The sequence below is a fragment of the Falco biarmicus genome, chromosome 5, assembly GCF_023638135.1.
Source record: "Falco biarmicus isolate bFalBia1 chromosome 5, bFalBia1.pri, whole genome shotgun sequence".
Lineage (NCBI taxonomy): Eukaryota > Metazoa > Chordata > Aves > Falconiformes > Falconidae > Falco > Falco biarmicus.
The window spans coordinates 1,445,215-1,467,165 of NC_079292.1; the positions used below are offsets into that span (position 1 = coordinate 1,445,215).

The 21,951-nt window shown below is 41.4% G+C and overlaps 1 protein-coding gene across 2 annotated transcripts in view; it reads left to right on the forward strand.

Annotated features, from left to right (window-relative positions):
• SLC2A13 (solute carrier family 2 member 13) overlaps positions 1-21,951 on the forward strand; it is a 169,355-nt gene that overhangs the window by 139,111 nt on the left and 8,293 nt on the right. The window lies entirely within an intron of this gene.

Here is a 21,951-nt window from a genome sequence, read left to right on the forward strand (position 1 = left end):
TGTTGTGCCTAGTAGTTCGTTCCAGATGTGGAGCAGGGTAGTTTATATTCTTTGTAATCCTAATTTAAAAGCACTGTGATCATTTTGGGGCTGTTATTCTTTATTAATAAATAATCATGCAAACTGCAAAATCTCATCCCTCTTGCTTGTTCTGTGACTGTCTTCAATGATATGCATCATACCTTGCATGTTACCTAACATCCTGACGTGCTCTGCAGCACTTGAACTCTCCTATTTGTAAGGTAACAGATCTCAGCATGCCAAGTCAACATTCATTTCATATATACTGTAGTTTTAAGTAACATGTCTGTGGTTAGCAAAATGGTACTAGCATGCACAAAGACATAAACGGCAACATAAACTTGTTATGAATAGTTGATAGATAAAATCAAACTTTATTTATTAGGCAGTGTTATTGTATAACATAGTAAATGTGAGCATCAGGGATCCTTTTATATTCCTGATTCACTCTCACATAGCACTCCTTGCTGTATAGCCTATTGGAGCAAGTTAGATAGGAAAGAAGGAGTATTTCCTTTTCATATTGCAAAATACAGTATTTCCATATTGTACAATAATTCCATAGCATAAGGACCCTGTTCAAAATCTTTCAAGAGAAGAACAAAACAATTTTAAAATTGTTATATTGGTAGTTGCCAGAGTGAAAGTCCTGCCTTAAGATGGAAAACCAATAAAATATCCAAATTTCTTTTTCCAAAGATAGTATGTTCATCCAAATTTCTAGTGTTTTTCATTAATTTCTAATCTTGCCTCCACCTGGGTCTTTATAGTCAGGCAGTTTTCTAAAAGCTGGTCCTTCAAGCTGTGAAATGTCAGGTGGCATCTTCTGTGCCCTCCCAGCTCTGTGGAATGGGCAAGTGTTTCTCCTCCTCCTCCTCCCAGACAGGTGAATTTCTGCATGCTGGCCAGAGGGAATACCCATAGATTTTGGCTTCTAAGGGTTCACATTCAGATACCCACCCCCAGATCCGCTTCCTCAAATCCTGAATCTGCTTTACAGCAAAATCAGTCCTACAAAGCCGTAGGATTTCCCTGCCAAGCGAGAAGATGACTGCGGTGAGAACGGCGTAGTTACATCCCCGGCTGTGTCCCTGAGCAGCAGGAGTTGTCTGTACCTTTCTGGCAGCCCAGGGAGAACAAGTGCCTAAGACAAACTAGCAGTGCTGGTGAAGAAATTATGTCCATGCTGATCCTTGAAATTGCAGCCCTTCGTTTCAGTTACTTTGTCACAAGCTAGACGTAAAGTGGCAGTTATTCTAAAAATACATGGCATTTTTGTGGTCAGACACTGGTTTAATAATTCGAAAGATGATTTTGTGATCTGTGGACAGCTGATAACCGTTAATTATCACATGTGGCCTCTTTGTAACTCCTGTGTATTCTGATGGCTTCATGCCATCCGGTATTGGCTGAATGAGTTTAAGTAGCTTAAAACCTCCAGGGTTACACTGGCCTCTTATGGCCAATTTATTTTGCCATTCATTTTGCTCGGGAGAGAAGGAAGATCTGAGCTATTTGTTTGGGATTTGTTGGACCTTAGTTTGCCTGTCAGCCAAAGCAGCAGCTCTGGCTAGCCTGCCTGATGCAGGAGGTTCAGAGAAACAGCTTCTGCTGGACTCGGACTGATGATGCTGTGCAGAGCATTTCACTGCTGCTGCGATCCATTCTGTTCATGATTTTCCTGCTGGAAAGCTGGGAGCTGCAGCCACGGAGAGGTGCCTATGGTCACATCACACAATGTGTGCACAGCCACGTAGCTTTGCAGCCATCTTAACCCCAACCATCCTGACGTTCGCGCAGGGGCTTATCTGTTCCTGATGCGTAACCTACCAGCAAGGTAAGAGGTGCTTAGAGGCACCAACAGAGAAGACCTTGTTATATACTTTTAAATCTCTCTGCAGCCACACAGGCTGACATAGAAAAGCCTCCTGTTTATATATTTATAGCTTTGCACTGTTCTTCATAGTTGATCCCAAGGTACTTCGATAACACTGAGGTAACAGGCAATGTTTTGACTGTTATCACGAAATACTGTAACATATTTTTATTTGCAAGAAGTTTCCCCAGTGCCAGCCTGGTGTACTAGACACTGCCTCTATGTGCATTGTTAATCATATTTATTCAGTTATGTTCTACATTGAGAAGTTCTGGGGAGGGGAGGGAAGAGAGCAGAGATTTCAGTCTCCTGTGACTGCCAGCAAGGCTGTTTATGTTGCTGCTGTTGTCATAGAAACCTAGGGAGACAATTAGAGCATCCAAACGTTTTTCAAGACGAATATAGCATTTTGGCTTTTTTGAACATAGGGAACTCGGTGGCCCTCAGGGAGGGAGGGAGCGTAAGAATAAATCTGAACAAGTCCAAGTCAGGCCTTGAAGCAGCATGGGTAATACACAGCGGGTACACTTGTAAGATTGTACATGTAAGACAAAGAATAGAGATTTATTTTTTATTATTTAATCAGTTACATAAGCCTGACTGGTGTTGGAATATAACACAGAGAGGAGCGTCTCGCCCAGGACAGCAGTACAGGCAGGTGCTTTGCTGCCCTTGGTATTACCGCAGCAGTTAACAAAACTGTTGACAAGCAAACCCTGCCGCCTCCGGCTCTGCCAGGGGCATGCCAAGGGCGGTTTCAAGACAGTGAGCAAGAATATTCTTACGTTGTAATAAAAGAAGAATTGTGTCTTCTCTGTCAGTGCAGCCTGAGGGTTCTGTGTTGGGACTCTCTTCTGCAAGGTTTAGGGAAGTTTTGCATTGAGCAATAGCACAGAAAGGCTTGCAGTTCTGTTCTCTTCATGAACACTGATTGTAAAGTCCCTGAAGCCGATAAAGGGCGTTATCTTGCTTTTGCAGATGGGTATGCAATGGGAGGGTTCCAGTATGCAGCTCAGGTGGCATGACAGAGGTTATGGGCAGAGTCTGTCTCTGATGGACTCCACTGAATGTGGAGGTGATCCGTGGTTTCAGAGTGCAAACTGAAATCGAGTTTTTTCCCCACAAGTGCAATTATTCCCACAGTACTCTCAGAAACTTTGAAACTTCTTCCCATGTAATTGCAATAACCCTAAAGGCCAGCCAAGAATGCTCTAGAAGTAACTTTAAATTGCATTAATATTATTACAGTTGAAAGAATAACCACACAAGGAAAGGAGTTGCTAATAGTGCCTTGACACAACATTAACCTTGACATGAGTATGTTGTCAAGAGCACAGCAGGCCCATGACTGTGAGCTAAAAGGCTCTCATAAGCGACTCTGAGCGATTTCCCTCTGGAGAGAAAGATGTTGACTTTATACAGTAAACAATTATGAAGAAATAATAACATCATCTGCAGATCAGAGACAAGCCTAGAAGCCATCCTGTCCACAAAATTAGCTGGTAGGTCTCCACAGTCCCCAAAGGAGGAGGATTGGGAACAGAAATCTATAAAGGGAGAGGAGCTGAGTGATTTGCTTTCTTCAGCCATTTTTATTAACTTTGTTAGAGGAACATCTCCCTGCCATGGGAGTTTAATGCTTCGTGAAGAATCCTGCTTTCCCCATTATAAAAAAGCATTTCCCTCTCTAAGGGCATTTAGTGCAAAAGGGGAGTGCCAGAAGAGCTCTGTGTTTGGGAAGCTTGTTGTTTTCCTCTGGCCTGTGCTCTCCTAAGCTCGCTCCTTCCATGTAAAATTAATAGCATGTTTACAGATGCTCGGCAATGCTGTTAGGTGTCACTGTGTGCCTGTTGCTCATGGACGTCAGTTTGCTGAGGAGTTTGACTGTATCTCGGAAGCCTTTTCTGGGGAAAAGTGGGTTTAAATTACCTGGGTAATGTAAGGAAGCAGGTCAGGCAGGCAGTCAAACCATGGTTCCCAGCTTCAGGAGAGTTTCCACTGCAGAAATGTGCCTAATGACTTGGCATTTGAGCCTGGACACTAACTAGATGCCAGTGGTTAAAAAAAAAAAAAAACCAAACAAAACATGGGAGCTCGTTAGCTGGATTCTCAGACAACAGCCTGGTTTATGTCCAGTGGGGAGCATGCCAGTGTCTGCCACAGCCTCAGGAGTATTCTGGGGAGCTTTACATTCATACAGTGTTGCCTGTTGTCTAATGCATACCAGATGAGACTGTTAAAATGATTAGAATACTTTTTCTTTGTAGCGACATTAGATTTTTCTAGAAATGTCAGGTTCCTTTTGCTGCTTGTGAATAAAGACAGACATAAATAAGTTCATTAACTTTGTTTTGCTAGTCACTGTCTTTTGCAATGTGACAAGTACATTTGTAAAAGTTGCTGTGTCTGCTTTACTAACGCCAAAAAAATGTATGTACGTATTCACACATTTAAAGACTGAGAATCCATTTTCAGTACGTGGTGGGGAATGGGTATACAGACCTTCCCTGTTACCACAGAAAGGCTAGCACCACAGCAGCCTTCCAGGAATGAAGCACTCCTCTGTCTGGGGGCAGACATTGCTTGTTTTGTCATGCATTAAGTATTGGTAGAAGATTTTATTGCTGAAATGGTGGTTTGGAATCTTTGTACAAGGGCCTGCAGTGAAAAGTGCTGCTTAACTCAACAGCAGTTAGAGGAGAAACTAGTATTTATTTTACCAAGTCTTCAGATCAGCAGATGCAGATTATACAAAGGATTATGCCTCTCACAGTTGCCAAGTGGAAAGATAGTAGAGGGAGTAAGTGATTCAGGAAAGTAGCAGGTTCTACAGATTATTTACATCTGCATGTATATCAGCAGCACTCAGAAGAGCTGCGATTACAACCAGTACTCTTAGAGAAATTCCGTTCTGGGCAATATGCTAAATGTTTACTAAATTGAAATATTCATCACTTCAGTAGGAACCAGAATATAGAAAACCCCCTCTCCTGTCCGGGATCATCTAGAAAAGAAACCCCAAACGTATGTGGTTTCGAATAGAGTTACATTTTGATTTATTATCTTCACCACTACCACGAGGTATGGAAACCTGGAGCAACTGGGTGGCAGGATGGAATGCTGTTTGGCCTATTTGGTTAGGATTGTGTACTTCAGCATAATAATATCTAATATACATTAGTGAGGTGTGCAAAAAGAGAAATGAAGAAAAGATCTGAAACTGTTTGCAGTCTGTCAGCCTAAGCTAAGGCACGAGGTCTTTTCTGGGAGGAGCTATTAGTGTAATCACAGTCTAACGGCTGCACATACTGGTGCGATTCTGGAGAGCTAGGGAGGTAGAAGAGGAACTTAAGAAATCTCGTATGCATATTTTAATGCCATCTCTGCTAACTGGTAAGAGCAAATAGGAAGAAGAAAAGGATACAGTGATGCAGAATATTGTGTCCTCAATCGTAGATGAAGCCTTTGTTATTGGTGAGGCAGCAGTAGGCTGAGAAATAGGTGCAATTTTAATGTTCTGATCCTTTCAGCCACTCCTCCTGCTCAAATCTTCAAGGCATCACATTTTTCAGTTCTTTTAAAAGGAAATTATTTTGTGATGGGCCTCATAACCATAGTAAGATCTCTTTAAGCATTTAAAAATACGGTAAAATCTATGTATGTACTTAAATAATTTACATTGAGGGTGGAATTTTGTTGATCTTTAGCAGAAGATACGGTCTCTTCATTACTTTTTTAAATGTTCAAGGGGGGAAACCCTTTTTATTTATTACTTAATTTTTGACTGGATCTAATACCTGAACTAAGGTTAGGTCCTTTGTAGGTGTAAAATAATGAGCAGAGCAACATGATAATCTGAACTGTGAAACTATTTACATTCCTTTAGGGTAATCACTTAGTAATTTCTATTAATAGCTCTAACTCATTATATCTACTCGACCAGTGGTAAATTCTGGATGCTTGAAAGGGAGGACAAAACAGACTCGTAGTCAGTCCTCTTATGAAATGAATGTATTCTGGCTCTGGAAACGTTTAGACTATATGCTGAAGACAAAATATATTTGTTGGAGACACCCAGTGCAAAGTAGGATTTTAAAGCAGGACTGGTTGGTTTGAAACATTGTTTGTACATTTGTTCTCTACCTGTTTATTTCTATTGCACTTTGCCACTAAACACTGCTTCCAGACCTTACTCTTTAAAGGCATTCTGGTAGAGAATGATGAAGAGACACATGCTGACAGCTGTTTGGGTTACTTGTTACAACTACTTCAGGTGCTATAACATTGAGGTAACTGGAATAGAAAAGCAAAAGTGGCCCTTGAGCTAAAAGATGTCCAAATGCTGGTTTGTGTCAGGAAAAGTTGTGGTGGGAAAATGTTTGAGTCAGTGTCTTCATCGGTTAAAAGTGGTCCAAGGAAGAAGATGCTGTGGTGATTAAAATTTGAATTTACATTCTGTTGAAGGTGCAAGCTTTCTGCTCATTTCAGTCATTCTGTCATCAGCTGAAATGGGACTAGAAGGAAAATACCATTTCCCATGCAAAAAGCATGTCTGAAAGATAGATGGGAAAGTGAAGGCAAAGAAATGCCAACGTGTATGAGAGAATTGGCAGTCTCTTGTCAGTCTGCTTAGAGTACGTGGATAATTCCTGCAGCTTTTTTCTCTCTCTTCCCCCTTATGAAATGTACATTGGAGAAGAGTGTCATTTATTGCCTGTAGAAGCCTGCTGCTAATTAGCTTCTTCAGCTGCTCGTCTTTTTAGGGACAGATTGAAAGACGTCCATGCCTTACCAGGAGGGTTCTCCCAGGGCAGTATCACAGCAGGGGCAGAGCACAGCCCTGGCAGAGCACAGCCCTGGCAGAGCACAGCCCTGGCAGAGCACAGCCCTGGCGCTCTCCTCGGCCGAGGGGATTGGAGAGAGGGGCAGAGGAGGATGCTTCACCAGAGGGTGCGAGTGTGCAGGGAGCTGCTGGTGCGAGAGACTGGGGGCTTTCCCCTTCTGCCTTGGAGCCAAAGCAAAAGGAACTGACTCATATTTGGGAGCATGTGCATTTTTTTTCTGAGAGGGGACTACTTCCATTAGTAGTTTTTCACATCTATTTGGTCATTGACGCTGAAGTTTGGATTTAAATAAAAGTTCTCTGTGAAAATTGTCTCAGCAAATTCCGTCAGGTTTTTACAGTCTGAAATAGATTTACTAAATTGAAATTTTCTCTGTTTTTTAATATTTTAAAATATTAAGTGGAAAATATTTTAGAAAGGTGCACGTGGTTGGGGATATTTATTGATAAAGAACATTCAGTAGGGTCGAACACAGCCCTCCATAGAGGATCCGGAATCCACATTTTTTGTTATACCTTTAACAGCATCACTAATCCAAATCTTACACACCTTTTTTCTGTAATAAGTAACTCTTGAGTAATCACACCATCTGATACAGTAAAACTGATGTCTTCCCTTCTTAAAAGGATGAAGTTTTTAGAGGAGATTTTTCTTTATGAGGGGAAATAAATTAACATATTTCTGCATTAGGACTGTTGAATAATTCAGTATGTTTGATGAGTTTAATTCATATAAATTCTTGTATGTGCTGTCTGCATGTGTGGCTCATTTCCTTGAGAAAGGAGGCAGTAACATCAATCCCTCACTGGCACAAGATGAGCTGGAGTTATTGATTCATTTGATTTAAAGTTGTGACCTTGTTTTAACTCAGCTTGTCAGTTAGTACAGGCTAGGATATGGGCAGTCTGTCAGATAGTAGGTCATACTTCTGAACAGCAGCACTTTGGGCATTTCTTCTTGCTTGTAGGATGTATAGACTCTTTTTTCCTGTAGCTTTCCACAGCTGTCACATTAGCTTTGCATAGATGATAATGAGAGACGAGTTTGAGGTTCTGCATGATTATTTAGTTCTTCAGACCTGTGATTCAGATTATGTATGTTCCCATTTAGCATATTTTCTTGGCAAAATAATTATTGCCAAAAAGCACTTATTTATGTCAAGTTCTTTTTAGTTGTCAGAAGCCATCAAAGATAGATGATTACTTCGATTTCTGCTGAGTTCTGCTGCTGTCGGATCCCAAACTTTGAGTTTCATGTAACAGTGAAGACTTTGCTACCCATTGCTTATAGATGTCATGAGCTAAAGTTAGTGTAATCAGTTACAATTTCTGTATTTTATAAAATTCCTTAGATTTGGCATAGATATTGCACCTGCATGCACAAATCAAACCAGAGCAACACTATGTTACGTGCTCACTCTTACAAATCAGGTGTGAAATAATTATATTGGTATAAGTGGCCTTACAATATTATTTAAATTTCCTTGGGGCTCCTTTTTCAGTTACATTAGTGATTTCCAGTGAATTTTAGGGCTGACAGTGGAGTATTGCTGTGTTGGTGGAGTTAATCCAGAGCCTCCCCAGTACTGCCTGTGTGGGCAGGGGTGCGGTGCTTCATCCCCCTTCTGAAGCACCAGTTTCTCTGAGCTTTTTGGGGCAGAGCTATTGCCACCTACTGGAATCAGGGAAAAGCTCCTTTTTAAAAACACTTTTCCATCATCTGTTTGCAGCAAGGAACGCAAGATCTCAGGACTTTTAGTTTGAATAGATTTCCATTGTAGTAGCAGAAAGACAGTTGCTGGCAATAGTTAAAATGTAATATTTTAATATTAAATATCTAAACTGCTGCTACAGAAATTGAATGTAACGGTTCAGTACTTCAGATGGAAGGTTAAGTTTGCCAAAAGGTTATTGTTAGACCTATTACAATATAAACTTTATACGTATGTCAATAACTAGAACTTAAATAGAGCAGGGAAGTGCTAAAAAATGTGTCTTAATACATGTAACATTGATCTTACTTGTCCTTACAATTTTTGTTTCAGGCTCAACAAAAAAAGCAAATTCAGAAAATTATTTTTACCCGCACGCACTTTCCTTTTGGTTTCAGTGGAAATGTCAGAAGGATAAATATTTTTTTCTCTCTTCGCTTCCCATTGAAATATGTGGTCGATTCTGATTTTAAGGTTTCAGCAGCTCTGTGGAAAATCATTTCTGCAGGGTGGCGGTGTGGCAGACTCCAAGGCGCAGGGACTGCTGCGTGGTGTAAGCAGTAAGTGCAGTAGCTTTAGAATCTCAGCAGCATGCCTGCAGCGTGACCTGGGCTGCTCGCCGGGCACTCCGCTGGCAGGGCAGGCAGCCTTTCTGGAACTTGCCAAGGAAGTTATCTGGGCGATGAATTGAATCAGCAGTGCTCACCAGTCAGTGCAACATCTGGTCACTCGTTATAGTTGTGTCAGCGTGTCCCAGCTGTGTTTTGAGTTTGGGGTTTGGGTGGGATTTGCTTGGTCTTTCTAAATTGAACTATAAATCTCGCTGTTATCTACTAACTTCATATACCAGGTTTCAACGTGAAAGTATTTTTTTTTCAATACTTTGTACATCTTAAACTTTGGGATAATTAAAAGCAATAAATTTTTCTCTGTTTTTTTTATTGTTTTCTGGAGTGTTTGGAAGCGTTCAGAAAAAAGAGATTGTAACATTGAAATAGAACCAATTTCATTTGGAAGTTGAACTTCCAGTGAATATTTCTGTTAAGTTACCTTCATACTGAGTTACACCACCTTGCTTTTTTTGGTTTTGGTCTTTTTTGACCATAGGCTTAGAATTACTTTTGTCAGTTGTAACTCAAGTGATGCTTTTGAGACGCTGATGACATTCCTTTGCTAGTACTGCTGACACGTGGTGTACAGGACAGGCACCAGTAACAGTTGCTTGTAAGTGCAAATAAGAATAAGAAATCTGGATAGTTTGTTTTACTCAACTTCAGATATCTAAAATGTTGACCTTAAGCTATCTTGTAGTTCCTTGACTGATGGATAAAAGATGCTGTTCTTTGTTTGCAGCTGTCCTTTGCCTGTGTTTTATAGAATAGACTTTGTTACGTCATGCCAGCAATTTTTGCATGTTGTTCTGTTAATAATACTTTAATTAATCTTAAAGTATTGATACTTGTTATTATTGAGCCTTGCACTCAGCCCTTTCTACCAGCATTCCTTGGGACAATCTGTCTTCATATACTACAGGGAAGATTCTCCTGGGAGAACTGGTTCTTCTACAGTGAATAGGCAGCTTGTTGGTGTTTGTGTTGTAACCAAAAGAACTTCAGAAATGCTAATTATTAAGCAAGTGAAATGTAAAATCAGGTGAAAAAACAAATGAGATTAAATATTAGGTAGAGATTTATTTTATAGTAAACTTGCAGAAAATTCTAAAATGCCGTGTTTGACATCATAATCTTCAGAACAGTTTGTTTCAGTAATTTAATTATTAAGTATTGGTGCTGCAAGGAGATAAAATCAGAATGACTAAATGCTTTTGGATCTGGAAACAGAAGCTAGAAATTCTCCAATTCGATTACCCCAGTTCTTTCAGTAATTTGGTTGGAGCCTGGTGCTCCATCCATAAGCTCTCAAACATGTCAGAGCAAGGATGACCCAGAACTTCCACACGGAAATGCCAGGAGCAGCAGAACCGCTCCAGTCCAGGGAAAGACCAGGAGCGCTGAGCTACACAGAGGGGTTTGCACGCAACTGAAATATTTAATATGCTAGTCTGTCACAGATGCTAAATGCCAGTCTGTCTTTAACAAAATATATTCGAGTCCTACATTTATAAGCATTTTTGTCCTGAAAGAGCTCTAACAGAATGAAGCCTGCCTGCCTGCAGGCACCTGTGAGTAGCGGAGTGTGACCAAACCTGTCTGGGTTTTGGTGGAAAGCATTCTATGGCACAGGTTAGCTCCGGGAGCCCCCCAGGTGACTGGTAGCCACATTCCAGTTAAGCTTGTCACTGAGATGCCCCAAAGGTATGTCTGTCAGAAGAAACGGCCAAATCATTCATGATCGCTCCCTCCTTTCAGCAGCAACGACTGGATGAAGGCACGGGTGTGTCTGCACGCTCGCTGCTGGAGCTGTTTGTTCCAAAAGTGAGCTATTTCTGCATAACCACAGAAAAAACACTAAACAAACTTTAATGCACAGCCTAGGGTCATAAGGAGTCCACGAGTCTTTCTCAACCCTGATGGCTGCTGGGAGGGAAATAATGGCTCATTCTGTTTCCAGAATGCCTCTGCGCTACCTTTTTGCTGGCTGTCATGTGGAGATAGCTTTGTGCTTGTGTTGTTTAAAATTTGTGAAATGACATCTCTTTCACAACCAATTAAATATTCCTAGATGCCACTTCTTGCGAGGGCTTGCCGTGTGCCTGTGCCCATGCTGCGGCACAAGATGTTTCTTTTCAATTTGTGATTGCTGTGAACAGGATTGAAGGGAAAATGTGCAGTAGCGGCCAAGGCGGTGGTAGCCATAATTCTCTTGTTCCACCAACTGTTGTGCAAACAACTTATGTCATTGAACCACAGCCCCATCACACCCGTCACATCTCCGTCCAGACCTGCACGCAAACGCATGATGCTTTAGGTGTTACAGCAGTGGGTTGTACCCGCTACCACATGGCATTTTTTCCACTCTGTCTGGCAGAATGCAGTGTTTTGCTTATATTTCTTGATACTACTGTAGTACTAAATTATCTATTGACCATGACAAAGGCTTCAAAATGTTGGGCAGTATCACCTTCATCATATTTACCCAAATTTCTAAACATTCTTTGCTGATCTGCACCTCAGTAAAGTTCTCTGAGAGTCAATCATACTTGAAAGTAAGAATTAGTGAAAACTACAGCATTTAGCCAATTGCAGTTGTTCAGTATGAGAATTAGGACCGAACTATTTCTCTGCCTCTTACTGGATCTTGCTTTCTTGTGAGGATTGGCTTAGACTTTTTTGGATACAGCACTGGAATCTGGGAGGCTTCATGACTTGCTGATGGCACTCTGTTGGAGCCCACCACTGTGTTTATAAAGTGGTTGGAATTCTCATGCACATCAGTAGTTTGGAAGCTGCAAGATAAAAGAGGAACAAAAGAGGTAAAAGATTTAGGGTTAGTAAAATTGTGCAAGGATATGAGCGAGTTTTGTGTTGAGAGTTGGAGTTTCAGTGGACCAGCAGGCACAACCTCTTGTACAGGCACAGACTTCAGCAACAGGGTGTGCCTGTCAATGAAAGGGATGAACCCAGGGTTTATTTGCATAATAAGAAGATTTCAGTAAGGACTTTCAGATAGTTTAGTGCTTCTGAAACACTTGTGTGGCTGTCGTTTTGGTTGGGGGTTTTTTTGGTTGTTGTTTTTTTTTGTTTGTTTTTCTTTTTTTTAGACCAGGGTTTGTATTCTATAAATGAAAAAGCAGGAGAAATTACTGAAGGTCTTGGTCTTTAAAGTACGCAGATGTAAGTTGTCTGTAAACCATTGGAATACATCCTTGGAAAGGGGGAAAAAAAGGCAGAAATCTTACATCGCCTGCTGTTGCCTTCTGAGCCTCACCTGAAATGGTGCACTCTCTTTCATTGCTGCTTTTTCATATTCTTTGTTAGCTTGTAAATGCACAGAATCATCTTTAAAGTTGCAAAAATATATTCTTGTGTCTTCTCATGAAAACATGTAGCAGATGTGGGCTTTGCTCCTCCTTTAACATTACCTTGCTGTAACTTTAACCTCATATAATGTCTAGTTCCAGTGAAGCTTTTGCTGATATTTCGGAGAAAAGTTTTCTACAACTGAATGTTAACTTCTGAAGCTAATAAGTGAGTCATAATTTAAATTGAGAAAAAGCTCTTCAGAATATATATTAATAATCTCCATCTTGACCAAAAAACTGTCTTTAAACTATTTACTCAGTTTTATGAAGAATCTATCCTGAAATAATTACCAGATTGTACCCTTGTTTATTTATCATATGCATTAGTATTTGATTCTCCAGCTTAGAATTACCACTAACTACTGTCAGTGTCACTGAATTTTACAGTTTCAAACCTTGAAGTAGTCTTCTGGGTATATATAATAAACTGATTTTTGTCGTGGCTTCTTAACTGGAGAATACTGCATCTAATTTTTACAGCTATGATTTCAACCTGTGAACCCCTTAGCCAGGTATTAACCAAGCTGTCCTCTGCCAGCTGTTCGTTGAGTATAGTCTTAGACTTGGACATAAATGGATATAGACTGGACCTCTGTACACTCAGTTTGTGCAGTAATATATTTAGATATTTGAGGGGTTTATGTAAATTATTTTTACAGGATGCTTTTTTCTTTATATATAAATAAATATTTCAAATTATCTTTTTTCAGAAAACAGTGCTAAAAGAACTTTTTGAACAAAGAAACAAACTCAAAAATATATGATTTTTGTCGCGTTTCATTTCTTTGTTGAAAATTTGGGCCGTTTCAAAGTTTTTTACAAAAAAAATGAAATAAATAAGCCATATTCCTTCTCTTTTTCCCTCAGATGAACAGCTAAATTTGTATCTGAAAATGTCCAATGTTAAAAAGAAACACAAAATACATTACTTTGAAACTGTGACCTGTTGTCTAGTGATTAAAGTAGTTAAAATGATGATATGTAGAAATGCGTGAATGACAGTGATATTCCGCTAAGATGCTTATGCTCAAAACTAATTAAGATTTTGCATTTTGATCAGGTTTTAATTTGAATTCTGCCCATTAAAATTCTGTAAGTATGACTTCTACTTAAGTGAACAGATGATTTTTTTTTCATAGTTGTATGACTGCTCACAAGTTTATGCATTATTAATATAATATTTGAATAATTTATAATTTGGTCATGATTATAAAATCGTATAATTTAATTATTACTAGTTAATTTTAGTTTGTACTGGGTTAAACCAAGTGTACTCAGTCAGGATCAGGATTAGCACTAGGATAGGGCTCTCTGTAGAGCACAGAGATGTCAGGTGTTTCCTGACACTTTTATTATCATCTGATACTTTAGAAGAGTAGGAAAAAGCTTGGAAAGAAAAATAAGTCAGTCTATGTGTAGTGTGATTAGTTGTATGTTCTTCTATAACAAAAAACCAGGTATTTTCTTATTTCTGCTCCTAGTTCTTAAGTGTGCTGTAGCTGGGACTGGTGTACATGTGTGGCTAACGGGTGCTGTCAGCTGTTGTGAAATCTCAGATGGTTGGGCTTTAGCACTAGGTACAAATGTTATTCTGCCTTTTCCCGGTTTGAGTCCATTTCTCATGGTAAGGGGAGCATGAAAGATGATGAGAGACGCTTGTCTGACAGTGTCGTGGTAGTAGCAGAGATTTGTTTCTCTCCCCTCCTAGTAGACATGATGAAAAATGAAGCTTGAAACACTTGTGGCGTGACAGCAGAGTGGGAGACGTTAGCCAGCGGCCTGGAGGTGGCCAGCAGGACTGGGAAGGCACCAGTATAAGATAAAAATCGAATGGAGTAGCAGGTGGAACTTTGAGAGGATGGGAGTAGGATACAGCAATATGAAGGAGAACCTTCAATCCAGAAGCAGATCCAAACCTGAACATCTTTCATTGGGAGATCAGACTTACCTAATCACACAAAAGCGGCTTGCTCAGACCCACAGCGAACCGATGTCATGACTGGCAGTCAGACAGCTGAGCTTCTTCCTTTGGCAAGAGACGAAGCAGCTATGTTGCCCACCCTTGAGAATCCACTAATATGTGGTTACAAACATACTGCAATGTCCAGAACAGCAACCGTTCAAGAACCACTTTGATGTGATTAATACTGGAGAACTATTTGTCATGGGTAAAAATTGCTCCTGTTTTCAGTCATTTGGTAGTCTGTTGCTCAGTCTATTCAGATTGAATAACAGCTCCAGCACTTATTTATTGAGCAGATTCAGATGCAGATGCAAAACTGAAGTTTCTCAGTTTGGGAAAATGCAAGTGTTTGAATTCAAACTCCAAAGATTTTTAGCTAAATTAATAATGTAAATCCTGTGACCAGGTGGCTGGGAACAGAGGTAAATTGGAACAGCATAACAAGTCAGGTGTGACTTCTGACATGACTGATTATCATAGAATCATTTGGGTTGGAAAACGCCTTTAAAATCATTGAGTCCAACTGTAAACCTAACCCTGCCAAGTCCCCCGCTGAGCCATGTCCCAGGCACCACGTCTGCAGGACTGTTGAATACCTGCGGGGACGGTGACTCAACCACTTCCCCGGGCAGCCTGTTCCAATACCTGACCACCCTTTCAGGGAAGAAATTTTTCCTAATATCCAACCTGAACCTCCTGTGGCACAGCTTGAGGCTGTTACGTCTTGTCCTGTTGCTTGTTATCTGGGAGAAGAGACCGACCCCCCCTGCCTACAGCCCCTGTCAGGGAGTTGCAGAGAGCAGTGAGGTCCCCCCTGAGCCGCCTCCTCTCCAGGCTGAACCACCCCAGCTCCCTCAGCTGCTCCTCACAGGGCTTGTGCCCCAGACCCTTCACCAGCTCCGTTGCCCTTCTCTGGACACGCTGCAGCACCTCAGTGTCTTTCTGATGTGGGCCCACTTTTTTGCAGTGTCTTTCAGGGCCCAAAACTGAACCCCGTGTTCGAGGTGCGGCCTCACCAGTGCCCAGTGCAGGGGGACGATCACCGCCCTGGTCCTGCTGGCCACATGATTGCTGGCACAAGCCAGGATGCTATTGGCTTTCTTGGGCCCCTGGGCACGCTGCTGGCTTACGTTCAGCTGGCTGTTGACGAACATCCCCAGGTCATTTTCCGCTGGGCACCTTTCCAGCCGCTCTGCCCCAGCCTGTCGCGCTGCGTGGGGCTGGTGTGACCCAGGGGCAGGACCCGGCACTGAGCCCTGTTGAACCTCCTACAAGTGGCCTCGGCCCATCGGCCCGGCCTGCCCAGACCCCTCTGCAGAGCCTCCTGCCCCCCAGCAGATCAGCGCTGCCCCCAGCTCGGTGCCACCTGCAAACTGGCCGAGGGTGCGCTCGGTGCCCTCGCCCAGGTCATTGATAAAGGCATTAAGCAGGGCTGGCCCCAGCACGGAGCCCTGGGGACACCAGCTGTGACCGGCCGCCAGCGGGATGTAACTCCGCTCACCACCACCCGCCGGGCCCGGCCGGCCAGCCAGTTTCTGACCCAGCGAAGAGTGCAGCTGTCCAAGCATGATGGAAGGCAGTTATGTGTTAGAGACAGATATTTCTATGAAGTAATCATTTCAGTAGGGGCTTCTACTTTTTTAAATGAAATATTAAGTAATTTTTTAGTTTAATAGTGGGTATAAGCTGTAGTGAAATATTCCTTGTGATTGATTTTAGGAGATTTTAGCAGTCTGTAGAATCTCTGTTTCTTTTTTAAGAATGAAGATAAAAGAGGGATCAGAAGGTCTTACAGCCAGTAAGGGAAAAGATGCTCAGTGTGAGTAACTGACAGTTATTTCTATACATGTTATGTGCTGTCTCCAAGCAGATCTGTAAGAAATGCTGATTTAAACATAAAACCTTGTTAGAACCTACAGCATGCAACAAAGAAGGCACCTCTAAACTCTTTGACTCTGTAATGGGCAAAGCAAGCAAGCTTCTGGGGTTTTGGGTTTCATTAATATATCTTTGAATATGTGCTTTCAGTTTCCCAGATGCAGAGTATGAAACGTCTGTCATTTGATTTGAGGAGAATCATTTTCCTGTTGTTACCGTTCTTATCTTAGTAGCTGCTACTGAACTTACTTGGCGTGGAAAGCGTTGCATGGAGAAAGGAACTGGCTTTGCCTCTTTAGTTTAAGATTTTTTGGAATTATTTTGGACAGCAGCAATTACTATAGCTGTTACTCATTAAAGTGCCCTGGTGTCTGTTCTTTGTGCAGGAAATCCCCCACAGTATATAGGTATAATGCGTAGGTCCTATAGCAGGGGGCCTCAGCATGATAAGGACTGGTTTTCAGTCATGTGCGAATGCGTCAGCAATCTGCTGATGTGCAGTTTGCTTTTTTGCTGTGAACTAAACTATTTTGCCAAGTTTTTGAAGTGCATGCTGATATTTTAAAAACTCTTTGTCAGTTAAAGCAAAAAGCTTCAATGACTGTCCCAAAACACTGCTGGTATTTTTATGTAATGAAGGTTAAGCAATGTCTAGCTGAATACCATGAAATTTTATGGGTGCGTTTTCTGAAGGCTGCATCTGTTTGTTCTTTTCTGTTTTTTTAATTGCCATCATCTGTTGCAAGAAGCTTCATCTGCATATTTTCAGCAGCATCTGGTTTAATGGATGAGTTATTTCTGCATGTAAACTCTAAGGTCAGAGCAGTAGATGCAAACTTCTCCAGAGGGGCGTGGAGCTACAGTGCATCTTCTCTGAGGTACAGAGGCCCGTAGCTAGGGAACTGTGAGAAGGCTTAGGAAGTATTGATTCACACGTTGGTCGAGTTAAAATTAATCTGTTTGCCTTCAGGAAAGAGTTATGCTTTGCTTAATACTTCAGATAGCATCTTATCATGTGTATATATAAAAATTAAGCACTGAAAGGAATAGATTTTTCTTTGGATCAGTATATACTGATTTATAGTGAAACTATACTTTATGGTTTCACTGGTTTCTATGGGTTGTGCTAATGCAACTAATTTGATTGTGTATAGGTGGATTAGAGAGGCCACTTGACAGACAAGGTAGAGGTGGTTTCCAAAGTTCTCCTTAGTTACATGTCTGACTACCACTAAATTACTACACAGTTAATCTGGTACTTTGTCTGTCCTTTGAGTAATTTTAAGACAGTTAGGGGTCTGGTCAGACAACTAAATATCCTTAGCAGAAACAGAGGAGCTTGAAGTTGGGAGAATGAACCCAAATGTCAGGGTCCAGATTCTTCCACAGGATGAGTAATTGCCTGTGGATAAACAATCTTAGTTGTTCCCAAGCATCTTCCACAAAAACCTTTCTCAATCCAAACAGGAGCTACTCTACATTATGTCTGTTTGGGCCTCTTCCCATGACCAGGCTTCAGGTGAAAAGATGAGCCAATAAGCTTGGCATTAATTTATATTGTTTACTTGGATTGGCATGATATAAAAGTCAGGACTCTACACAGGAAACTTTAAAAATCTCTTTAAAGGAGATTTTTCAAAATCCAATATATTTGTGTTACACCAGAGACTAAGTTGGTAAATTGTAGATTATCAGCATCTTGATAATACAAAAGTGTGGTGTGAGAGCAGTCCTTGAGTAGTTTTACTATTGTTAGAACAAAGTAATGGGGAATTAGTGAAACTGTGAATTAGGTCTTAAAATCTTTCTGTACCATCAGCACCTGATGTTAAAGTTTATGTCAGAGCCGAATGTGTAATTTTGAAATGTGCCTGTTCTAACAAGCATTTTAAGGAGACGAATGATCACATTAGTGATTTTCTTTAAAGTAATTTGTTTCCTTAGCCTGATTTGATTTAAATTTTGACCTTCTGAGCCTTTTGATCTAAATCCATTTAAGATGCTTCTGAAGGGCTTGAAAGCTTCTGACTTCTCATTGTCTTTTATATTGAAAATGTATGAACTGTTCAGAGTGAAACATTTAATTCCCACAAAAGCCATATCTTTAGGGATACACAGTCCTCGGTCTACAGCAAAGCAAAGATTAATGGAAATTTGAGAGGAAAATCAGCTTGGTTTCTGACTTGTGCAGAGCTCAGTGCTGTGCTCACTTGCCTATGCTATGTTCTGCCTAGCCATTTCCCTATCTGTGCTTTTCAGTGCTGTGCTTGAGGCTCAAGTATTAGGAAAATTTAAATTGGTCTTATCCTCTTTCCTCTTGTTATATATCAGTAACATTTTAGACCACCCACACCAGCTCTTCATCTCTTCATCTCTTACCTTCTATTATGTTCCATGTGAGCGTAGTTTAAGGATGTGGGGAGCAAAGCTTTAGATCTTCTGAAATACAGACCTTATCTGGTAAAGGATGGATCCTGTGATTATGAAACCAAGCATATAATGCCTCTAATTTAGAAATCTACTGCTGTTCTGATTTATTTTCAGTCAGTCGAATTGTTCACATCAGTCATTGGAAGCCCAGGTTTTCACTGATTAGAACAGATGTGCATCTTAAATTATCTGTGGAAAATATATAACAAAAGAAATTAATAGGAAAGATTTTCATGTAGCACTATCTTTTTTTCACCTGGGCAGTAATTTCAGAGGAAATGATGTGATGTGTCTTCACTATTTATATTGATACGACCCTTACCCAGCATATTGTTGTTAACAAACTCCTTGCACTGGTACCCAGCTGCATCGTTTCACTTGTAAGCTGCTTACAGGGCATTTTCCTCTGTGCGTTTCAGCTTGTGAAGTGATGGGTAGATACTTGTCCACTTCCCATCATAGATCTCCCTTCATGCAGGAAAAAATTCAGAATTTTATCTGATAGTACATTATACAGTAATTATTAATATATTCTTCAGCAAAATAATACACTTTGTAGAATACTAGTACAGCAGTAGAATTAGCACAGTAACAGAGCTTGAACAAATCTTCAGCCTTGAAAGGAGTGTTATTTTTGAACATACCCAGTGCTGCTAGATGCCAGCAAATGCAGACATCTTTGCTTTTACCCTGTGTACCATGCAGGATTACTGCTGAAGGATAAGTAGGGCACAGTTTATTACTGCAAGGTTTCTGTTAAATCTAGTCTCGAGTGATATTTTTCCTGTTTCTATGCACTGAATCTGCTTTCTTGCAACAGAATTTCAGGGGGGGGCTGAGCAGGAGATGGCAATGGGATCACCAGGTGTTCAGTAATTAGTCTTTCAAATGCCATTTCTTTCACATCTAAGGAGCTTTCAGTTTAAACATATGGATGGTTCTCCAGCACAGTTCAGTCATCTTTTTCTTTTCTTTTTTTTTTTTCACCTGGGACACAGCTCAAACCTGAGTTAACCCGCATGCAGCGAAGAGCACGTAGCGTGGTAGGGAAGCATCAGGGTGAAGCAACGGGTAATGATCCATGTCTCAACTCCTAACACAGAAAGAGATGCTGAGTTGAGCCATCAAAGAGCAAAGTGACAGAAGGAGGAACCTGGGATGATGCTTAGAAGCAAGTGGCAAGGATGGCAGCAGTGCTTTTGGCTCAGAAAAAGGCGAAAAATCTCTCTCGTGGAAGCTGCTAGTGTCTTAGATGGCTGGCTCTCCCGTGGTCCAGGCAGCAGCTGAGGCCATGAGTCTTTTGTATCCAGGCATGAGGGACATATCTTTGAGAGGGCTGTGCAGTTGTCTTGTTTTATATGTGTTTTTCACCTCAAGACTGAAAGTGGATCTGTATACACTGGATGAGATGGGCTTTCTGGGTAAGCTCGGCAAGGCAGGGCTGCGGCAGGGTGGAAGGCTGTACGCTGGCACTGGCTGTTTTGCCAGCAGCACATCAAGGGCTCGGCGTTTCTCCAGGGAGCGCTGGCTCCACTTGGTCTGGTGCTGCTCAAGTGCAAGGTGGAACTGCAAATCTTACAGCTTACTGCCATTAAGGAAGCATTGGGATTTGGCTGAGGTTTCAGACAGGCGTTTTTCCAGTATTTGTTGGGTTAACTTCTGTCTTTTAAATGTATTTCAACTTTGGATTTCCAGCTGTCCTGAAACTGGGTTTGGGGCTTTATGGCCATATCCTCCTTTAAATGTTGTCCTGTTGGTACATCCATGCCAACTTAAGGAAGATTCCTGCCCCAGGAGGGGGGTGGGTTGGCCATTGGTGCTTAGCACATTTCTGTTCCACCTGGGGCTGGTTTGTCATTTCTTAACAGAAAACTTAGAGGAGAAGTGTTTTGTTGGAATTTGCTTCTGAAAGTCAGCTGCAGTGGTGGTGGGTCCTTTTAAACGTTTCAGTGTGCATTGCTCCACCATCTCATCACTTGTTGCTCACCTATCGACTGTTGAAGGCATCTTCATTCCGGTTTTCCAACCATCAAGAGAATCATAGAACCACTTATGTTGGAAATGACCTTTGAGATCAAGTCCCACTGCTAACCCAGGACTGCCAAGTCCACCACTAAACCATGTTGCCAAGCACCGCATCTATGCATTTTTAAAACACCTGCAGGGACGGTGATTCCATCACCTCCCTGGGCAGCATGTTCCAATGCTTGACCACCCTTTCCATAAAGAAATTTTTCCTGTTATCCAATCTAAACCTCCTGTGGCACAGCTTGAGGCCATTTCCTCTTGTCCTGTCTCTAGAGGAGACCGACCCCCACCTGCCTACAGCCCCTGTCAGGGAGCTGCAGAGAGTGATAAGGTCCCCCCTGAATCAACCCTCTTCTCCAGGCTAAACACCCCCAGCTCCCTCAGCTGCCCTTCATAAGACTTGTGCCCCGGACCCTTCACCAGCTCTGTTGTCCACCTCTGGCCACTCTCCAGCACCTCAATGTCTTGTAGTAAGGGGCCCAAAACCAAGCACAGCGTTCGAGGTGCAGCCTCACCAGTGCTGAGTACAGGCACAGGAGGGTCGTATCCTTCATGTGGGCATTCAGCTGGTCTGGAAATAGTAACGCAGACAGATGATCAGCGCCCTGTGGTTTCTTCTCTTCAAGTAAATACCATTGTTAGGATATGAAAGGGTGGTGTCTGCTTAGGTCGTCTCTCCCAGGAGTACCTGGTTGTTCTACTCTACATAGCCATTGACGTGGTTGCAGCAGAAAAGTTTCTCTAGTTGCAGTTATGACTCGTTGCCCCTTTAAACCAGTGCTAGTTTAAACTGAAAAATCGTAACAAAAAGATACAGTTGCCAGTATTCCTTTAAAATATATTATATTGTCAGTCAGATGGAAGTACCTGATTTTATACTATTCATCAAAATATGTAATTTCCACATGGTCCTTGGAATAGAGACACTTCTTCTTTCAGTAGCTCGGGCATGGTTTACCTCTGGTCTGGTTCTTATTTTTACTGTCTAATTAGAAATGCTACCTTCTTCTAAATTATTTCACTGTGAAGAAAAGAAAGTATATGGCTCTTTTCCTTATAAATTCACTTGACCTTGGCATACTCCATAGGCATTACTGATTACACGCAATATGTACAGCATATAATTAGTTCATCAATGATGTAGGGTCTAAGTTCCATTTGACCTTAAATCCTTGCATAAAGCATCCTCACCTCAAAGTCCTGCTGCTGCGGCTCTTT